Source organism: Mesoplodon bidens (genome assembly GCF_964165515.1).
Source record: "Mesoplodon bidens genome assembly, chromosome: 8".
NCBI lineage: Eukaryota > Metazoa > Chordata > Mammalia > Artiodactyla > Ziphiidae > Mesoplodon > Mesoplodon bidens.
The window spans coordinates 29,078,709-29,097,554 of record NC_138165.1 but is presented as its reverse complement, the minus strand read 5'-3'; the positions used below and the strand labels follow the sequence as shown (position 1 = coordinate 29,097,554).

General features: G+C 39.9%; 1 protein-coding gene across 1 annotated transcript in view; it reads right to left on the bottom strand.

The window, feature by feature from the left end:
• The window catches only part of CFAP210 (cilia and flagella associated protein 210), a 97,736-nt gene extending 79,094 nt beyond the window's left edge, over window positions 1-18,642 (bottom strand). The window contains exon 1 of the mRNA XM_081242621.1: window positions 18,489-18,642. The gene's annotated coding sequence lies outside the window, so the exon portion shown is untranslated. The remainder of the gene's footprint in view (window positions 1-18,488) is intronic.
• Between the last annotated feature and the right edge of the window lie 204 nt (window positions 18,643-18,846).

Genomic DNA, 18,846 nt, shown 5'->3' with positions numbered 1-18,846 from the left:
TTATATCAGACAGAAGGAAAGAATGGTAAGGAATCCCAGCCAGGAACTTTAAACATACATAAAAAGTAAAGTTATAGAGCATTTTGTTCTTCATAATTTTTGAAAGTCTTTGAAATACCATCCTTGTTAAGAGGTTCTTTCTGCTTTTCCATCCTACAGTTTCTAGCAAAAGGCATTTATTTTTGGAGGCTCAACCAAGAGCTCATAAGACTTTTTCAGATAACATTTCCCCCTTGTTGGCCTAATAGCAGGTCCAATGAACACAAAAGACACAAACAATTATTTTCCAGTGTTGTTAAGTAGGAATGGAAACCCAAAGTTATTGGTTTAACAATGTATTTATGGTCTTTTTTTTTCTTTTTTTTTGTGGTACGCGGACCTCTCACTGTTGTGGCCTCTCCCGTTGTGGAGCACAGGCTCCGGACGCGCAGGCTCAGCGGCCATGGCTCACAGGCCCAGCCGCTCCGCAGCTTGTGGGATCTTCCCAGACAGGAGCACGAACCCATGTCCCCTGCATCGGCAGGCGGACTCTCAACCACTGCGCCACCAGGGAAGCCCTATGGTCTTTTTTATCTTTGCTTTTAAAAGAAGTTAGGAAGGCAATGTGATGGAGTCCATAACCTTTGTCTCTTAATCAAGAAGAAAGTTCTCTAAAAAGGTTTGAGGCAGGAATTGCCCACAGTTCAGAAGCCCCATTGTGTCCATGCATTCCCTCAGCCCCACCAAAATCACAGCACACACTTGGTTCACAAAATTGTTAGAAAGTTTAAACCAAAATCGTGCCCAATATAAATTATCATTATCCTCTTGTCTGGACACAAGTTCAGTCTTCCAGTGCGTTTTGTGGCTTTGTATTTCCTATTTGTGTTTTTCATCTGCGCACCTGTAATATTTTGAAAAGTAGTTCTAACTGGGCTTCTTTCCATAATGACATCCGCCTTCTGTGAACCTGTGTTTTTACTCCATAAGTTATAAATAAAGATGTTCTTGGCCATTGCAGTGAATGAGCTGAAGCTTTGAAATCTTTTTTCAATGAGGAAACTCAGTTTTATGAGAAAACAACTGCGAAAAGGTAACAAAACATCTGTGGAAGTAGCACAGCATCCCGTCTCATAAATCTAGGATCAGAAACTCTCAGCAGGCTCCTTCCCTTTTCTTTCCCCTTTCCTTTCTGTAAAAACTAAACATTTAGAATAATTTAAGTTAAGGGAAAGGAGAGCCACCCACTAAGTTCTCCAGTGTTCTGTTCTCCTCAACTTGTAGAGCAACTTTAGTTCTGGTCTTGGAGGATAGTTTGCACTCATTTCTGTTTGAGAAATGCCTTTGCTGATGAACAGATAAATCCCTGCTGACTACAGAAACAATATAGTCTACAAGACACTGTGATCATGCCACTCCTCTGTGCAGTTCCTTGTGATGTCTCTCCATCTTATTTAAAGTCCAAGTCCTTCCAATAGTATGCATGTGTGCTGTTGTAGACGGACACAAAAATGGATAGCCACATGCTCAGGTGAAAGCTCAGAGTCTTGTTAAAAACAGGAAGAAGGGGTTAACAGATACTGGGACCATTAACAGTCTCTGTCAGATACTAAAATGCTATAAAGCCACTAAAATTAAAAATCTGGTGTGTTATATTTCAAAATAAAGAAGCAAGGTTAAAAACCTGAGGTACTGAGACGTGAATAGAAAAACAGATCATCAGAAAACCTTTATCTTATATTACATTTTCATATGTGTCTGGGTCTATATTCATGCTCACATGGACGGAGTTTTTGTTTTTTTTTATTGGAGTACAGTTGATTTACAATGTTGTGTTAGTTTCAGGTGTATGGAAGTTTAAATTGGTACATTTATCAGGGCAACCCGGAAAAATGTGTCAAAATTACAAGTGCAAATACTTCTTTTACCTTTTTTTAATTGAAATATAATTTACAATGTGTTCATTTCAAATTGATTGTTTTATGTTCTTTTTCAGATTCTTTTCCATTATAAGTTATTACAACATATTGCGTATAGTTCCCTGTGCTATACAGTAGATCCTTATTGTTTACCTATTTTATATATAGTAGTGTGTATCTGTTAATCCCAAACTCCTAATTTATCCCCCCCCCACTGCTATCCCCTTTAGTAACCATAAGTTTGTGTTCCATGTCTATGAGTCTATTTGTTTTATAAATAAGTTCATTTGCATCATTTTTTAAGATTCCACATATAAGTGATATCATGCTATTTGTCTTTCTCTGTCTGACTTACTTCACTTAATATGATTGTCTCTAGGTCCATCCATGTTACTGCAAATGGCATTATTTCATTTTTTTTTACGGCTAAGTAATACTTCATTGTATATATACCACGTCTTCTTTATCTAGTCATCTGCTGATGGACATTTAGGTTGCTTCCATGTCTTGGCTATTGTAAATAGTGCTGCTACGAACATTGGGGTGCATGTATCTTTTTGAATTTGTGTTTCCTCTAGATATATGCCCAGGAGTCATGGGCATATATTAAAAATCTGGTGTGCTATATTTCAAAGTAAAGAAGCAAGGTTAAAAACCTGAGGATCAGATTGTTGGATCATATGGTAACTCTCTTTTTAGTTTTTTAAGGAACCTCCATACTGTTCTCCATAGTGGCTGTACCAGTTTACATTCTCACCAACAGTGTAGGAGGATTCCTTTTTCTCCACACCCTCGCCAGCATTTATTATTTGTAGACTTTTTAATCATGGCCATTCTAACTGGTGTGAGGTGACACCTCATTGTAGTTTTGATTTGCATTTCTCTAATAATTAGCAATATTGAGCATTTTTTCATATGCCTGTTGGCCATTTGTATGTCTTCTTTGGAGAACTGTCCATTTAGGTTTTCTGCCCATTTTTTGACTGGGTTGTTTGTTTGTTTGATGTTAAGCTGTATGAGCTGTTTGTATATTTTGGAAATTAATCCCTTGTCAGTAGCATCGTTTGCAAATATTTTCTCTCAGTCCATAGGTTGTGTTTTCATTTTGTTTATGGTTTCCTTTGCTGTGCAAAAGCTTTCAGGTTTAATAAGGCCCCATTTGTTTATTTTTGCTTTTATTTCCATTGCTTTTAGGAGACAGATCCAAAAAAATATTGCCACGATTTATGTTAAAGAGTGTTCTGCCTGTGTTTTCCTCTAGAAGTTTTATAGCGTCTGGTCTTACATTAAGTTCTTTAATCCATTTTGAGTTTATTTTTGTGTATGGTGTGAGAAAATGTTCTAATTTCATTCTTTTCCATGTAGCTGTCCAGGTTTCCCAGCACCACTTATTGAAGACTGTCTTTTCTCCTTTTGTATATTCTTGCCTGCTTAGTTGTAGATTAATTGCCCATAAGTGTGTGGGTTTCTTTCTGGGCTTTCTATCCTGTTCCATTGATCTATAAATGCAAATCCTTTTGAATCAGAAGAGTCCTTTGTTAGGGTGGGAACACTTCTTCCCCTCTCCTGATGTGTCCTTCTACGTGGAAGTAGCTCTACTAGTTTAACACCCACCCCCCCCCCGCTTGCTTCTCCCTAGGGAAGGAGGGATGACTTTCCTTTCTGTTTTTCATTTTTTTCTTCCAGTTTTATTGATATAAGTGACATACAGCACTTTGTAAGACTAAGGTGTACAGCATAATGATATGACTTACATACATCATGGAATGATTATCACAGTAAGTTTAGTGACTATCCATCATCATAGAGATAAAAATTTAAAGCAATAGAAAAAAACTTTTTTCTTTGTGATGAGAACTCTTAGGATTTACTCTCCTAACAACTTACATATATAACATACAACAATGTTAATTATATTTATCATGTTGTACATTACATTCCTAGTGCTTATTTATCTTATAACTGGAAGTTTGTACCTTTTGACTGCCTTCATCTAATTCCCCCTTCCTCTGCCCCTCGTCTAGTAATTACAAATTTGATCTCTTTTTTTATGAGTTTGTTTCTTTTTGAAGTATAATTGACCTACAACACTATGTTACTTCCTGTTATACAACATAGTGATTCCATATTTCTGTACATTTCAAAATAATCATCACGTTAAGTCTAGTTATGATATGTCACCATACAAAGATATTACATCTATTGACTATATTCCCCACACTGTACATTTCATACCTGTGACTCATTTATTTTGCAACTGAAAGTTTGTCCCTCTTAATCTCGCTCAACTATTTCTTTCCTCCCCCCACTTTACCACCCTCTGGCGACCACCCATTTGTTCTCTATACAGTAAGTCCCCTACATATAAGCCTTTAAGTTGCGAACTTTCAAAGATGCGAAGGTGCGTTCAAATGTCCCATCACGTAAGTTAGTTCACTTACGTGTCTGGTGTGCATCCTCTACAAGTGGTTGTGCTTTTGTGTACTTTACAGTACTGTATAGAGTAAAGTAGTACAGGATCTTTATTTCAAGCCCAGGGTGTCTGGAAGCAAGTGTAAAAGCAGCGGTGATGTAGCTGGTATCGCTAACAAGTGCCAAGTGCCAAGAAAGGACGAAGAGAGACAAGAGGAAGAAGAAGTAACTGAAGAACTGAAGAGATTCACGACACAGGAAATGGCAAGGGGATTTTCTTTATTTGAGGAGGCACTGTTAGTTTTTAAGGCACAGGACCTGAACATAGGCCGGTACGTGAAGGTTGCAGCAGCCGTTCAGAATGCAACCCAGTGCTACCATGTCATCCATGACGAGGAAAAAAGAGCTACTACCCAGACATCACTGGATCTTTTTTTCAAGAGGGTAGATAGAATTGAATCCAGCAAGGAACCAGAACCTGTGCCACCAGTGTCAGGCATGAGTGAAATTGCAGCTTGCCCTCCATCTCCTACTGCTGACGACCCTTCAGCTCTACCATCTCCCACCTCCTCTTCCTCTTCCAGTCAGTAACTCTTCTTGCCTGTTCACTTGATGCCAGCCCCTGTATGCCAGCTGTTGTTCTGTACTACTGTACTTTTCAAGGTACTGTACTGCAAGATTTAAAATGTTTTCTTTATTTTTTATGTATTATTTGTGTGAAAAGTATTATAAACCTATTACAACACAGTACTATAGCCAATTGCATTAGTTGGCTCCCTAGGCTGGCTTTGTTGGACTTACGAGCAAACTGGACTTACGAACACGCTCTCAGAACGGAAATCGTTCGTATGGAGGCGACTTACTGTATCTACGATTTTTGTTTTGTTATGTTTATTCATTGGTTTCTTAGATTCCACATATAAGTGAAATCATACAGTATTTGTCTTTCCCTGACTTATCTCACTTAGCATAATGCCCTCTATGTCCATCCATGTTGCTGCAAATGGCAAGATTTCATTCTTTTTATGGCTGAGTAATATTCCATTATTTTAATATGCACCACATCTTCTTTATCCACTCATCTATTGATGGGCATTTAGGTTGCTTCCGTATCTTGGCTATTGTAAATAATGCTGCTATGAACATAGGCATGCTTATGTCTTTTCTAATTAGTGTTTTCATTTTCTTCAGATAAATACCCAGGAGTAGAATTGCTAAGTCATATGGTAGTCCTGTTTTTAATTTTTTGAGGAATCTCCATACTGTTTTCCATAGTGGCTGCACCGAAGATGACTTTTCTAATTATTACATTTGTAAAGAATAAACTGGGAAGGCTCCACTCAGCCCCTTCTCTTCCCAACACCTGCACTGAGAGGCCTATAGTTGACCAACATTGCCTATGATTAAATGGAGAGAGATTTAGAATTAGGAAGCCCTCTTATAGGCAAATGTAAGTCACATTCTTCAGCGTCAGCTTTTATCAGTGATACAGGTCATACTTTTGATCAACTATCTGCCTAATTCTTTTGTCTTATTTCCCAATTGGCTCAGAAGCTGGGTGAGGATGAGAAGTGTTATTTATTGCTCTAAGAGCTAAAGACGCATCTAGGAATTTATCCTACAGATGTATTTACATATGTGTGAAATGACATGTGTACAGTTATCCATTGCAGGATTGTTTGGAACAGGAAAAGATTGAGAACAATCTAAATGTCCCTGTAGAATTATTTAAATAAATTAACACACACTGCACAATGGAGTATTATACAGCCATAATACTTGAGCAAGCTCCAATATAAAGTAAAAAAAAAAAAAAAAGCTACAAAACAAGAACAAGGTACAGAACTATAGTATAATATGTTATTAATTGTGTAAGAAAAGGAAAAATACACAAATGTTTACTAGTGCATTCACAGAATACTTCAGGAAAGATATACAAGAAACTGGTGACTTTATTTACTTACTTTCCCTCAGGGGAAAGGGACTCAGTAGCGAGGTGCATTTTTATATTTGTTGCTTCTTAAAGTCACAGAAATAATGGGTGAGAACAAATTGAAAGCAGAAATCATACGTCACAAAGTAGTATTAAGTACCTATACATCTTTCATCTTTATTTGTTTAGAAGATGGGTTTAAATCAATCACTCAATCATTCAGCCAATCAGAATGCAGTTGTACTTATTTAGTCATGTAAACTGAGGCAATTGTTACAATTTGACTTTTTTTTTAAACTTAATTTACCTTTGAATAAATCAACATGTAACTGAGAACCTAAATGAAAATTTCAAGTAAATAGAATAAAAACATAGGTACATGAAGAGTTGTCCTATCTGGCAAGTTTCATCATGAAAAGTTATTTATCTGTTTATTTTCATTTATTCAGGAACTACTTATTGAGAGCTTCCTCTGTGCCAAGCCTTGCTCTAAACTCTGGGAAGATAGAGGCGAGCAAGACACTGTCCCTGTTCTTAGTAGAGCTCCCCTAACAGGGCACACAGACAATAAACAAGTAAACAAGCAGATAATTTTTAAAAAGCCATGTGCTAAAAGAAAATAAAGCAGAGCCAAGAGGACAGAGTGACTAAAGTGGGAGAAGAAGAAGTATTATTTTCCCCAAGGTGATTTGTGGGTGGTGGATAAAATTTATTAAAAACATATATTATGCCCCTCTGTGCCAAGGACTGTGTTTGGACACTGGTCATAAAGCAGTAAACAGAAGACACTGTTGCTGCTCTCAGAAAGCTTACGACACTCTATTGAGGCGGACTGACAATAAGTAATCAAGTCAATATGTAAAATGCAGAGTCAGATTTACCACGATGCCCCAGGGAAGGCTGGGAATTGCTGAGGGTTGTAGTATGTTCTAGGTGTGCTCCTGGTCCAACCCTATTTGCCTTGTGCTCATTTTGTTGTTTTGTGACATGAGACTCCAAAGACCAATGAAGCAACATATATGAGAAGGAGAAGGGAATTCGCTGGCAGTCCAGTGGTTGGGACTCTGTGCTTCCACTGCACGGGGCCTGGGTTGAATCCCTGCTCAGGGAACTAAGATCCCGCAGGCCGTGTGGCACAGCCAAAAATAAATAAATAAATTATAAAATTTAGAAGGACAAAGGATTTTTCTTAGGCTTAGTTACTTCTTTTAGAATATTTTACATCTCCAAAAACCAGGAACAATTATATTAATAAGTACATGCACGCATTAAGCAGTAAATTCATAAGAAATACAAAGGGTGAATTTTCATGAAAACAAGTTCATTTTCTTCAGACGAATCTGAAAGTTAAGATTGTACAAAGCTTCGGGACTTCCCTGGTGGTCCAGTGGCTAAAACTCCGAGCTCCCAAAGCAGGGGGCCCAGGTTTAATCCCTGGACAGGGAACTAGATCCCACATGCCACAACTAAAGATCCCGCACGTGGCAACGAAGATCCCTCGTGCTGCAACTAAGAGCCAGTGCAGCCAAATAAATAAATAAATATTTTTTAAAAATGTACAAAGCTGGGAATTCCCTGGTGGTCCAGTGGTTAGGACTCTGTGCTTCCACTGCAGGAGTCACAGTTTCGATCCCTGGTCAGGAAACTGAGATCCCACAAGCTGTGTGTGGCGGCCAAAAAATAAATTAACTAATTAAAAAAAAAAAGATTGTACAAAGCCTATACTGGCCGACTCACATGTCTGCACTTGATCTCCCACAATGAACTCCTGAAATCCTAAAATGTTGAAGTTCTCACTATTTTTATCTGTGGTCCTTTATAGCTGTCTGACTCTCAGAACCAGAACAAACCTCTGAATCTTCCTGTGCGTCTCCCAAAGTTTGTTTCATCCAGAGACAAAGGAGGAAGAATCCTTCAAGTTGGTAACTCTTAGCTCTGTTTTTAGAGTAAACATATCCATTTAATCAAAACAGACCGTGTACTTGCACTGAGTATTATTTTAAGGGAAACAGCAGAGGACAGAGGGATAGGGGGGAACCAAAAGAGATCAAAGGGTTATTAAACAATCTGGAATGAATGATAATAAACTTTTTAAAAAGTTTCAAAGCAGTGTATCCTGTTTTTATCCTGTCCACCCTCAGTAAAGAAATGGTCATTAGAGAAAAGCTTGATGAATTTAACAAGACTCCGAGCTTTCCTGAGGCAGGAGGCAGAAGCCTGTTTTATTTACTTTTGTATCTTCAGGTCCAAACACATGGTAGGCACACATGTATATTTGTGGAATTAATAATTAATGTTAAACTAAGCAATAGCAACCATGATTCTTTCACACTGCCTGATGAGACTTGGGTTCAATTTGATATAAGCGTTTCTCATTGCTCTTCAAAAGGCCTGCTCACGAGAAACTCAAGAGGATGAAATGGAGAACTCCCAGGCCCTGCCTCATACTCAGAGGAAATGGGAGACTGCCTGACTGTGGGCATCACAAGAACTTCAAGGTCCAGAACCTGACGGGCCTGGCTGGCATGGCTTGCTGAGTCTCAGAATAATCACCTTCTATGGTAGCCTAAGTTGCTCCTGAGGCTTTGACTTGAGGGACAGCCCACCCTACAGAATTGCTAAGAAAGGCAAACTTTGGGTGCACTCTGAAAGATTCAAGGGAGGCTATGGGGAGCCACATTCACCCTCCGGTCTGTATATCCTGTTTATATCCTTCGCTCTGCTTGTTAGCTTATCCAGAACAAAACCAAGGTAATAACTTGAGTGGAGGCTAAGTATTTATTCTCTCCATTCCCTGAACCCAGACCAGATTCCATGGTCCAATTTTCAGCTTACATTATATCATCCAGCTCTGTTTTCACAGTAAACGTATTTAATAAAAGATGACAGTTTATGCAGAGTGAGTATTATTTTAAGAGAAGCTAGAGGAATAGGCTCATGCCCTGAAAGAGCTCACTTTCCAGTGAGGGAGACAAAAAGTATAAAAACCTTTACCATTGAAAGCCATGTCGAAGCTATGGGGGCTGAGACCTATGATGAACCATGGGTGATTCACTCCATTGAATGTAATAGTGTGTAAACCTACCTTCTCAAATTACTTATTTTTAATAGAATTTTAAAACATAATATAAGATTATCCAGTACAGAATTATTTAATCTATCTAAACTAGACCTCTGTGAGTATACCACAATACCACACACTTCTACCTCTGATTCCAATATTTCTTTGGGGTCGGGGCAGAAGGCCACTGTACTTAACCTTGCCCTAGTGCCTGCAGTGAGTGGCTCATGGGTCACCTTGTATGGGTGGGTTCTCTCTCTTTCCCAGGCAGCAACCTAAGCTGTCCCTGTGGCCTGGATATGGTATGAGAGGTCTCACAGAGATGAGAACCAGAGTCTCGGTTTCCAGGGTTAGGAGAGTGGGGAGATAGTGTGCACCCCTCCCATGGGAACAAGTGTCATCAAGCTAGGAAAGCTCAGGGGTTTATACCGAGTGAACCCTACTGTGTTTGTTCTAGCATATGACATAGTGTCCTTTAATAGATGAGGAAGCACTTACGTGTTGGTTCTGATAAGGTACAAAGGATCGAACTTGGACTTAGAATCTTAATTCATATACAGAAACAGGAAGAAGTGCCCCAATTGGGGAAGTGTGGGGCGCTGTGGCAGCATAGAAGAACTAACGTCTGGACTAAGACCTGAAAATGACTGACTTGACTTGTTCCGCCACCCAGCCAGCAATCCCCTTGTACCCCACCTCCCTCTTTTCTACAGTCACTGGAAGCCCAAGCCTCCCTGGTCACCTCCTCTGTATGGTCATGCTCATTCTGCTCAGCACAGCTCCCAATCTGACCAAACTCCCCACCCTTCCAGGCCCTCCGAAACCTTTCTACGTGCCTTCTAGAACCCTGGAGTTCCAGATGTGTGGTAAACATTCTGCCCCCTAACCTTAACCTCCCTCATCAATGCTGCTTCTGACTCCTTGACCTTACTGTGCATGACCTGTTGATCTGAGGACACTGGCTCCTCTATAGCCTTTTCAAGTGAAGTAAGTATTTCTCTCATATCCTATATAATTCCAGGCTTGAATGAAGGATGCTTGTTTTTTCTCTTTGCTTCCCATTCCACTCGAACTATTCTTCCTCTTCCTTCAAAAGTTCCAGCTCCTTGTTTCTACAATCGAATGATCTCCCATCTCCCAGTCACTCCCCCTCATTCACTGAAGACTTGACAGCTGCTCATTGTCTTCCTCTTCATCCCTACTTTTGTCTTTTTTTTTTCTTTCGGCTGTGCCACACAGCTTGTAGGATCTTAGTTCCCAGACCAGGAATCGAACCCTCACCCTCGGCAGTGAAAGTTCCGAGTCATAATCACTGGACCGCCAGGGAATTCCCTACTCTTATCATTTTTATCCAAATAGTTTCCTATCCAACACCCTGGGTTCTCCAGTCCACTGACCCCACTACTTCTTTTTTTACACTGCCCATTATGTTTGTCCTGTCTTCTTCCTCCCCTTGTCTATCTTTGATTCCCTGATCCATCATTATGAAAAGCAACTCTAGCTCTTATACACTTGCCTGCCCTGCTGGGTATAACTCCAGATATTTTCTGGGCCTGCAGCAGAGCAGCTGAATGCTGAATCAGTGCCTTAAATTTATGACCACAGAGTTGAAACGAGCACTCAGTATCTGTTCCATAATCACAAAAGGTTTTCCTAGTAAAGTCAGTATTTCACTGTCTGAGTCAACTATATTTTCTTTTTTTTTTTTAATCCTAAAAATTTCAACCCTCCCTTACTATCAGATAATGACCTACCATATGCTTTACTGAAAAAACTTAGCAACTAAAGAGGGACTCTATTCCTCTAACCACCAACTCTTCCAGTATCTTTACCAATATTTTCTGTCTTCCCACTTGGTACAAGACAAGCACCATTGCTCTATCGAAGGCCAGTCCCTTCATATTCTGGATCCTGTCTTTTCTTGCTTTCTCGAGGACATCACTCTTATAATTGTTCTCTCATGGATCACCAATTTCTCCCTCTATTATTATGATAGACTCTAGATCTCCTCCTATCAGCCCTTATCTTTGTTCCCCTTCATAGCAAATCTTCGTAAAATAATTGTAAGTACTTCTCTGTTTCCAAATCCTCACTGCCATTCACTGTTACAACCCACTCCAGGACTTCCATACCGATCACATCACTGAAACTGTTACCAAGTCACCTATGACTTTAATGTTGCCAAATTCCATAAACACTTCTTTTTCCTCATTTTACTGGAGGTCTTGTGAAAACTGATCTAAGCTGGTTTGACCTTTCTCAATTATTAGGTTCTTTTGTAGATATCAGTAGCCTCTAGTAGGTAAATGAGGGCTGCAGTTCTCTCCTCATTCTGAGCTAGGTACTTTACAGAGGGAATTCTACCAAACTACTATTTAGCATCCCCTATAACCATAAAATCTTGAACTTTTATTTCTCCCAATTAAAAAAAAATTGCCCCAAAACATTGATTCCAATTATTCATTCTGAGGTTCTGGCCATTGCTGCCCCAAATTCCCTGATTTGCCCCCTGACTATTTCCAGTGTTGCCTTACTCTTCACTGCAGGTTACTAAAACCTTGGATTTCTATCTTCTTGGCTGTTCTAAAAATGTTGGGTTTCCCAGAAGAGTTACCACTTGAAATCTATTGTCTATTAATGAGGATTATTTTTGGCAGTTTTTCAAAAAGTCAATTAATTGTTGGATAGTGTGTGAGAAATTGTCTGCTGCCCTCCCTACTCCACTGGCTGAGTGGTTCATGTCTACCTAGTGGAATTTATCAGTTGGGTAGGGTCAGGGGCCAATTACTTTCTCAGATGATGCCATTTAGTGCCATCTTCAGCATTGCAGGACTTGCTTTGGGGAACCTAATCTCAAAACTTGCAGCCCTAATTGGTTACTCTTGAAGAATATTAAGAAACCAACTCATTATTCTGAAAATTGTTGAAGAGAAGAAAAAAATCAAGCATATATCCTGCCTTTCCTGTATGAGCTGTACATTAAGGAAACTAAAACATGAACGTGGTAATCTTTTTAAGTAGAATAATTCCAGCTAATTATGTACAGTTCAGTGGTATTAAATACATTCACACTGTTGTGAAACCATCACCACCATCCATCCCCATAACTCTTTTCATGTGGTGAAACTGAAATTCTACACCCATTAAACAATAACTCCCTATTCTCCCCTGCCTCCAGCCCCTGGCCACCACATTTACACTTTCTGTTTTTATAATATAGGTGGAATCACATAGTATTTGTATTTTTGTGACTGGTTTGTTTCACTTACCATAATGTCCTCAGGGTTCGTCCATGCTGTAGCATATTGCAGAATCTCCTTCCCTTTTAATTAAAATATCTTTTGTTTATTTTATTATTTTTTTGGGCTGCGTGGGGTCTTAGTTGCGGCACGTGGGATCTTCGTTGTAGCATGTGGGATCTTTCGTTGCAGCGCTTGGGTTCGCTGCAGCACGTGGGCTTCTCTCTAGTTGTGGCGCATGGGTTTTCTCGTCTCTAGTTGTGGAGTGAAGGCTCCAGAACACGTGTGCTCTGTAGTTTGCAGCACGCGGACTCTAGTTGAGGCGTGCGGGCTCAGCAGTTGTGGTGCATGGGCTTAGCTGCCCCGTAGCATGTGGGATCTTAGTTCCCCGACCAGGGATCGAACCCGCATCCCCTGCATTGCAGGACGGATTCTTTACCACTGGACTACCAGGGAAGTCCCTCCTTCTTCTTCAATGTGAATTCCATTGTATGTATTGAAATCCATCCCGTTGCCTGTATATTACACATTTTGCTTATCCATTCATCAGTGAGTGGAAACTTGGGTTGCTTCCTTGTTTTAACTATTGTGAATAATGCTGTTATTAACATGAATGTACTATCTGGATTTTTTAAGTGGCTATTTTACATCTTGACTTTTTTAAAAAGTTGGATACATTTGGATAGCCATTCTAGAACTAGGCATGGTAACAATCTTCTCAATAAATGATGCTAGAGCTATTAACTTTCTATCCATATAGAAAAAAAGGAACTTGGTCATGTACCTTATAATATATTTCAAAATTAACTTGAGATGAATCGCAGAACTAAAAGTGAAAATAATGCAATAAATTTCTAAAAGAAGTCAGGGGAGAATATTGTCATGACTTTGGAGTAGGCAATAATTTCTTAAATTTAAAAAGCAATAATCATCCAAAGACACCAACAGGAGAGTGAAAAAGCAAGCCACGGCCTAGGGGAGGATATTCACAATACATATATCTGACATAGGATTTGTATCTAGGTTATGTAAAGGACTCCTAAAAATCACTTTTAAAAACGGGCAAAACACTTGATAGGCCCTTCACAAAGGAGGATGTCCAAATGGAGAGTAAGCATATAAAAAGTGCTCCATATCAGAAATCATCAAGGAAATGCAAATTAAAGGCACAATGAGATACCACCACACTATCATTAGAATGGTCAAAATTAAAAAGAATGTAAGGGGAATTCCCTGGTGGTCCAGTGGTTAGGACTCAGATTTCATTGCCAAGGACCCGGGTTCAATCCCTGGTCGGGGAATTAAGATCCCGCGTGCTGTGCGGCACAGCCAAAAAAGTAAAGTAAAATAAAAATAATGATAGGATGCTGTCTAGGATGTTTAGCAGTTACATTGCTGGTGCAAGTGAAAAATGATCTGACCACTTTAGAAAGCTATTTGGCAGTTCATAGTAAAGCTAAACACATGTCTGCCCTGTGACTCAGTAATTTCACTCTTAACTATACACCTCACAGAAATGAGTGTATTTCATTTCATTCACACAGAATGTATCTACCCAAAGACATGCACAAGAGTGTTCAGAGAAGCCTATTCATAACAGCCGAATGTCCATCAACAGAAGAAAAAGTAAGTCAATTGTGGTACAAACATATACGACATATATATTTACTACACGATTCCAGTTACATGACCTTCTAGAACAGGCAAAGCTAATCTATCCTGCTTACTTTTAAGGAGGCTATTGACTGAAAGAGGGAACTTTCTGGAGTCCTGAAAATGTTCTCTATCTCAGTCTGGGTGGTGGTTACAAAGTAGTGTTCATTTGTGAAACTTCATTAAGCCATACACTTAAAATTCATGCACTTCACTGTTTGTATGTTATAATTCAATTTTAAAGTTTTTTTTTAGAAAGTTTACCCCCCAAAGACTCCTTCTTTTCCCTTTATGTGTCACAAATATTTTATTTTAGACAAAGTCTTAGTACAGAACTTGTGCTATTTTATGAATTTCCACGTGTTGTCCCCTATAAAAGGTCTGCTTATAATTTACGTATATACCAACCTGTTCACTGGGTCAAATGTGGCAAATTGACCCAAGAAAATTTGGTTACTCACAATTATTAGATAATTGGGGGGAATATTAGAGGCCTCCAGTTGTCAGACATAGGATTGGGCTCTAGGTTTCCCCCCAAGAACCTCATGCGCAGGTGATCTGTTACAATGAAGGCAAGTCTCAGACAAGATTCTGTCATACGTTTGAATATCTATTAGCAGGAAGACAACAAAAAGGTCCTACAACCCATTCCCAAAGCTCAGGGAGACTTCTGGCTTTTAGGCACTCTGACATTCGTCTTACACACACACAAAAATAGAAAAGTCTAGCACAAGCCAAGCAGCCTCAGAGTGGTGCTCTCGGCCTGGAGCTTTGATTTATTTGAGTATTCTGCCACTTAGTGGCAGATCTGTTGCCTAACTGTGACCAAAAATCTAGCAATATTGCTTTTATTTATTTTTTTTAAATCTCGTTTAATGGTAAGTCCATTCTAGGAAGCCATCAGGGCTCTAGGCTGTCAGGGACTTGGCTCCCTTCTATTGCTGCTTTGCCATACCTATTGTGTTGCCTTCATTTTCTTGGTTCAATTTTGCTCATGACCACATCCACACCTAGCTAGTGGGAAAAGAACAAACTCATTCTCTTTAAGAAGGACCTAGAAATTGCACACATCACTTTTCCATCTCATTGACCAGACATAGTCTTATTTAGCTGAAAGGGAGGCTGGAAAAAATGCAGTTTTAATCTCTGATTGGCCTTGCGTTTGGTTAAAAATCAGGGGTGATGTTATTATTATTATTTATTTATTTATGGCTGTGTTGGGTCTTCGTTTCTGTGCAAGGCCTTTCTCTAGTTGTGGCAAGCGGGGGCCACTCTTCATCATGGTGTGCGGGCCTCTCACTGTCGCGGCCTCTCTTGTTGCGGAGCACAGGCTCCAGACGCGCAGGCTCAGTAATTGTGGTTCATGGGCCCAGTTGCTCCCTGGCATGTGGGATCTTCCCAGACCAGGGCGCAAACCCACGTCCCCTGCATTGGCAGGCAGATTCCCAACAACTGCGCCACCAGGGAAGCCCAGGAGTGATATTATTATAGAGGAAGGGGAGAGCCAATACTGGGGGATAAGTAACAGTCTCTGCCATAATGACAAAATTGGTCAGGCTGCAACCCTTCTCAGAAGAATTTACTCAGTTGATTATTTCTTCCTTGAAACATCCTCCCCCTTTAGCTTCTATGGCACCAAATTTTCCTAGTACCTCAGGCTGTGCTTATTCTAGTTCCTGTACATGCTTCTCTTCCTTTATCCAGGATCCAAAAAGTTGGAATGCTAGAGGGTTCAGTCTTGGGCCCTCTTATCTTCACTGTCTGTACTCTCTCTAGGAGAGCTCATCTAATGTCATGGCTTTAAATGTCTTCTATATGCTAGTAACTCCAAAATTTGCATCTCCAACCCTGACTTCTCCCCTAAGTTCCAAACTCATTTACCAACTGTCCACTTGACATCTTTACCTGGATGGCTAACAAGTATTTCAAACTAAATGTCTAACTAAGCTAGAATAATGCCATTATCCTAGACTAATTGTTCTCAATATTGGAAGAAGGGCAGGGGAAAAGCAATAACCATCTCTTAGTATTTAGAAATGTAAGGGGATTTTTCAGTGCCACAATGGCTAGGGGTGCTACTTATATTTCATCTAAAACTTTTTTTTTTAACTCAGCATCATGTTTGTGAATTTCATCAGTGTTAATGCATGCAGTTTTGGTTTATTTGTTTTCATCATTGTATAGTTTATTTATTTATTTATTTATTTATTTATTTATTTATTTATTTATTTTTGCAGTGCGTGGGCCTCTCACTGTTGTGGCCTCTCCCGTTGCGGAGCACAGGCTCCGGACGTGCAGGCTCAGTGGCCATGGCTCACGGGCCCAGCCGCTCCACGGCATGTGGGATCTTCCCGGACCGGGGCACGAACCCGCGTCCCCTGCATTGGCAGGCGGACTCGCAACCACTGCGCCACCAGGGAAGCCCCACTGTATAGTTTATTATTTCATTGTTTAATTACACCACAATTTAGTTACCTATTCTTTTTTGATGGACATTTAATGGATTTCCAATTCTTTGCATTTATATACTATGCTGCTATGATATTCTTGAACATGTTTTCTTATGCACAGATGTAAAAATTTCCCTAGAATATACTTTTAGGAGTAGACTTTGGGGCCATCAGCTATGCATATCATAAACTTTAGCAGATATTACCAAGTTGCTCTCTAAAATAGTTGTACTAAATCTACACTCAAAGAGAAGTTCTTTTAGTATATTATCCTACAAAGTTATGTTATTAAAGAGATGGACATCAGCATGAGAGAGAGTCTTCTTTTTTTTTTTTTTTTTTTTTTTGTAGCTGTACGCGGGCCTCTCACTGTTGTGGCCTCTCCCGTTGCGGAGCACAGGCTCCAGATGCACAGGCTCAGCGGCCATGGCTCATGGGCCCAGCCGCTCCGCGGCATGTGGGATCCTCCCGGACCAGGGCACGAACCTGTGTCCCCTGCATCGGCAGGCGGACCCTCAACCACTGCGCCACCATGGAAGCCCGAGAGAGAGTCTTCTTGATGCTTCATCTGAATAAAGAACCTTCCTGGTATGCAGCCAGGAATCCATTTTCCCTAAAGGGTGGTGGCTGCATGGAGCTCGGCTCCTAGAAGAGAGACAGAGACAGAGACAGAGAAAGAGACACAGACAGAGAAAGAAAAGGAGAAGAAAAGAAAGAGAAAGTAAAGGATCAGGGACCTGACAGGAACACTAAATGTTTTGCAGTAAGTGGTTTCTGGTAACAGACTGTATCTGCAGTTCTACCCAGACATTGTGCGGGCATAAAAGGAGCAGGGTCATTTGTTTAGGTGTCACTGTCTCTAGGCAGAGTTTGGGTCTTTTCATTCCCACTGCCAAGCTCCACACCAGGGCATTAGTAGGCATGTAGTAAATACTATACTGAACAGCTGAGTGGGCATACACTGACATGCATATGATTTGCCCTGTTAAATACCTATATTCTCACTGACTTGATCAAAAAGTGAATTAAGTTTTTATTTTGTCTGGTACAAAGTAGAGACTAGATAAATATTTGTTGAGTGGATAAAAGAGAACATGATTCATTTGAATTTAAACTACCTCAGCATAACTCTATTAATTTTTTCTCATTGGCTTGATGTAATGTCTGGATTGAACCTATAACTGAATTTTTTTCCAAATAAATTCATTTGATCTGTTTTGGGACTGCCAAAAAACTCTGAAATCACTTAACAGGCTATTTCACCAATACCATTTTAAATTTTCAAGAAAACTCAGGGGAAAATAAAAGATTGCCTCACCACAAGAAAAAACTCCTTTAAGTGACTAAAACTATTGTGCAAAAAGTATACTAATAGACAAGGGCTCTTGGGAATTCCCTGGCGGTCCAGTGGTTAGGACTCCGTGCTTTCACTGCCGTTGGCCCGGGATTCAATCCCTGGTTGGGGAACTAAGATTAAAAAAAAAAAAAAAAGAAGGCTCTAGCAGACCAACAGGCTTCTGCACTAGATGGCCTTTCAGTTTTTTTAAATGACGTTCTTTGTTGGTTTTAAATTAATATATGCTGCTCCTCTTCCTATATGCCATGCACAGTTCCCAGCAAGGTACATATGTTGTATCACATTTAATGTTCACGACAACGGTACGAGGTATAAGATATTTAGCATTGGCCCAATTTCATATGTGAGGGATAGAGAAGTTGAGTAACTTGCCCAAGATCACACAGCCTGTAAACTGGAGAGCCGTTATTTGAATGCAGGCAGTCTGGTTTCAGAATTCCAGCTCTTTTTTTTTTGACGGGGCTGCGCATCGTGCGGGATCTTACCTGGACCAGGGATCCAACCGCGTGCCCCCTGCAGTGGGAGCGCAGAGTCTTAACCACTGGACCGCCAGGGAAGTCCTCAGAGTTCCAGCTCTTAAACGCTCTACTGTATTGTTTTCTCAACTCTAAGATTCCATGAATTTTTCATTTTTAAAAAATTTTACTTGTCATTTTTTTGAGGGGGAACTATTACGGATAATTAAAACAATTTTTTTAAAAGTATAATCTGAAAAAAAAGTCAACCACTTCATGTGAATGGACAGCCTAAGGAAGGGCTGGAAATACAAGTTCTATCCAGAATACTTAAAAATAAATATTTAACCTAATACCCTCCAAGGTCCCGCTGGCCATTTTAACCCAA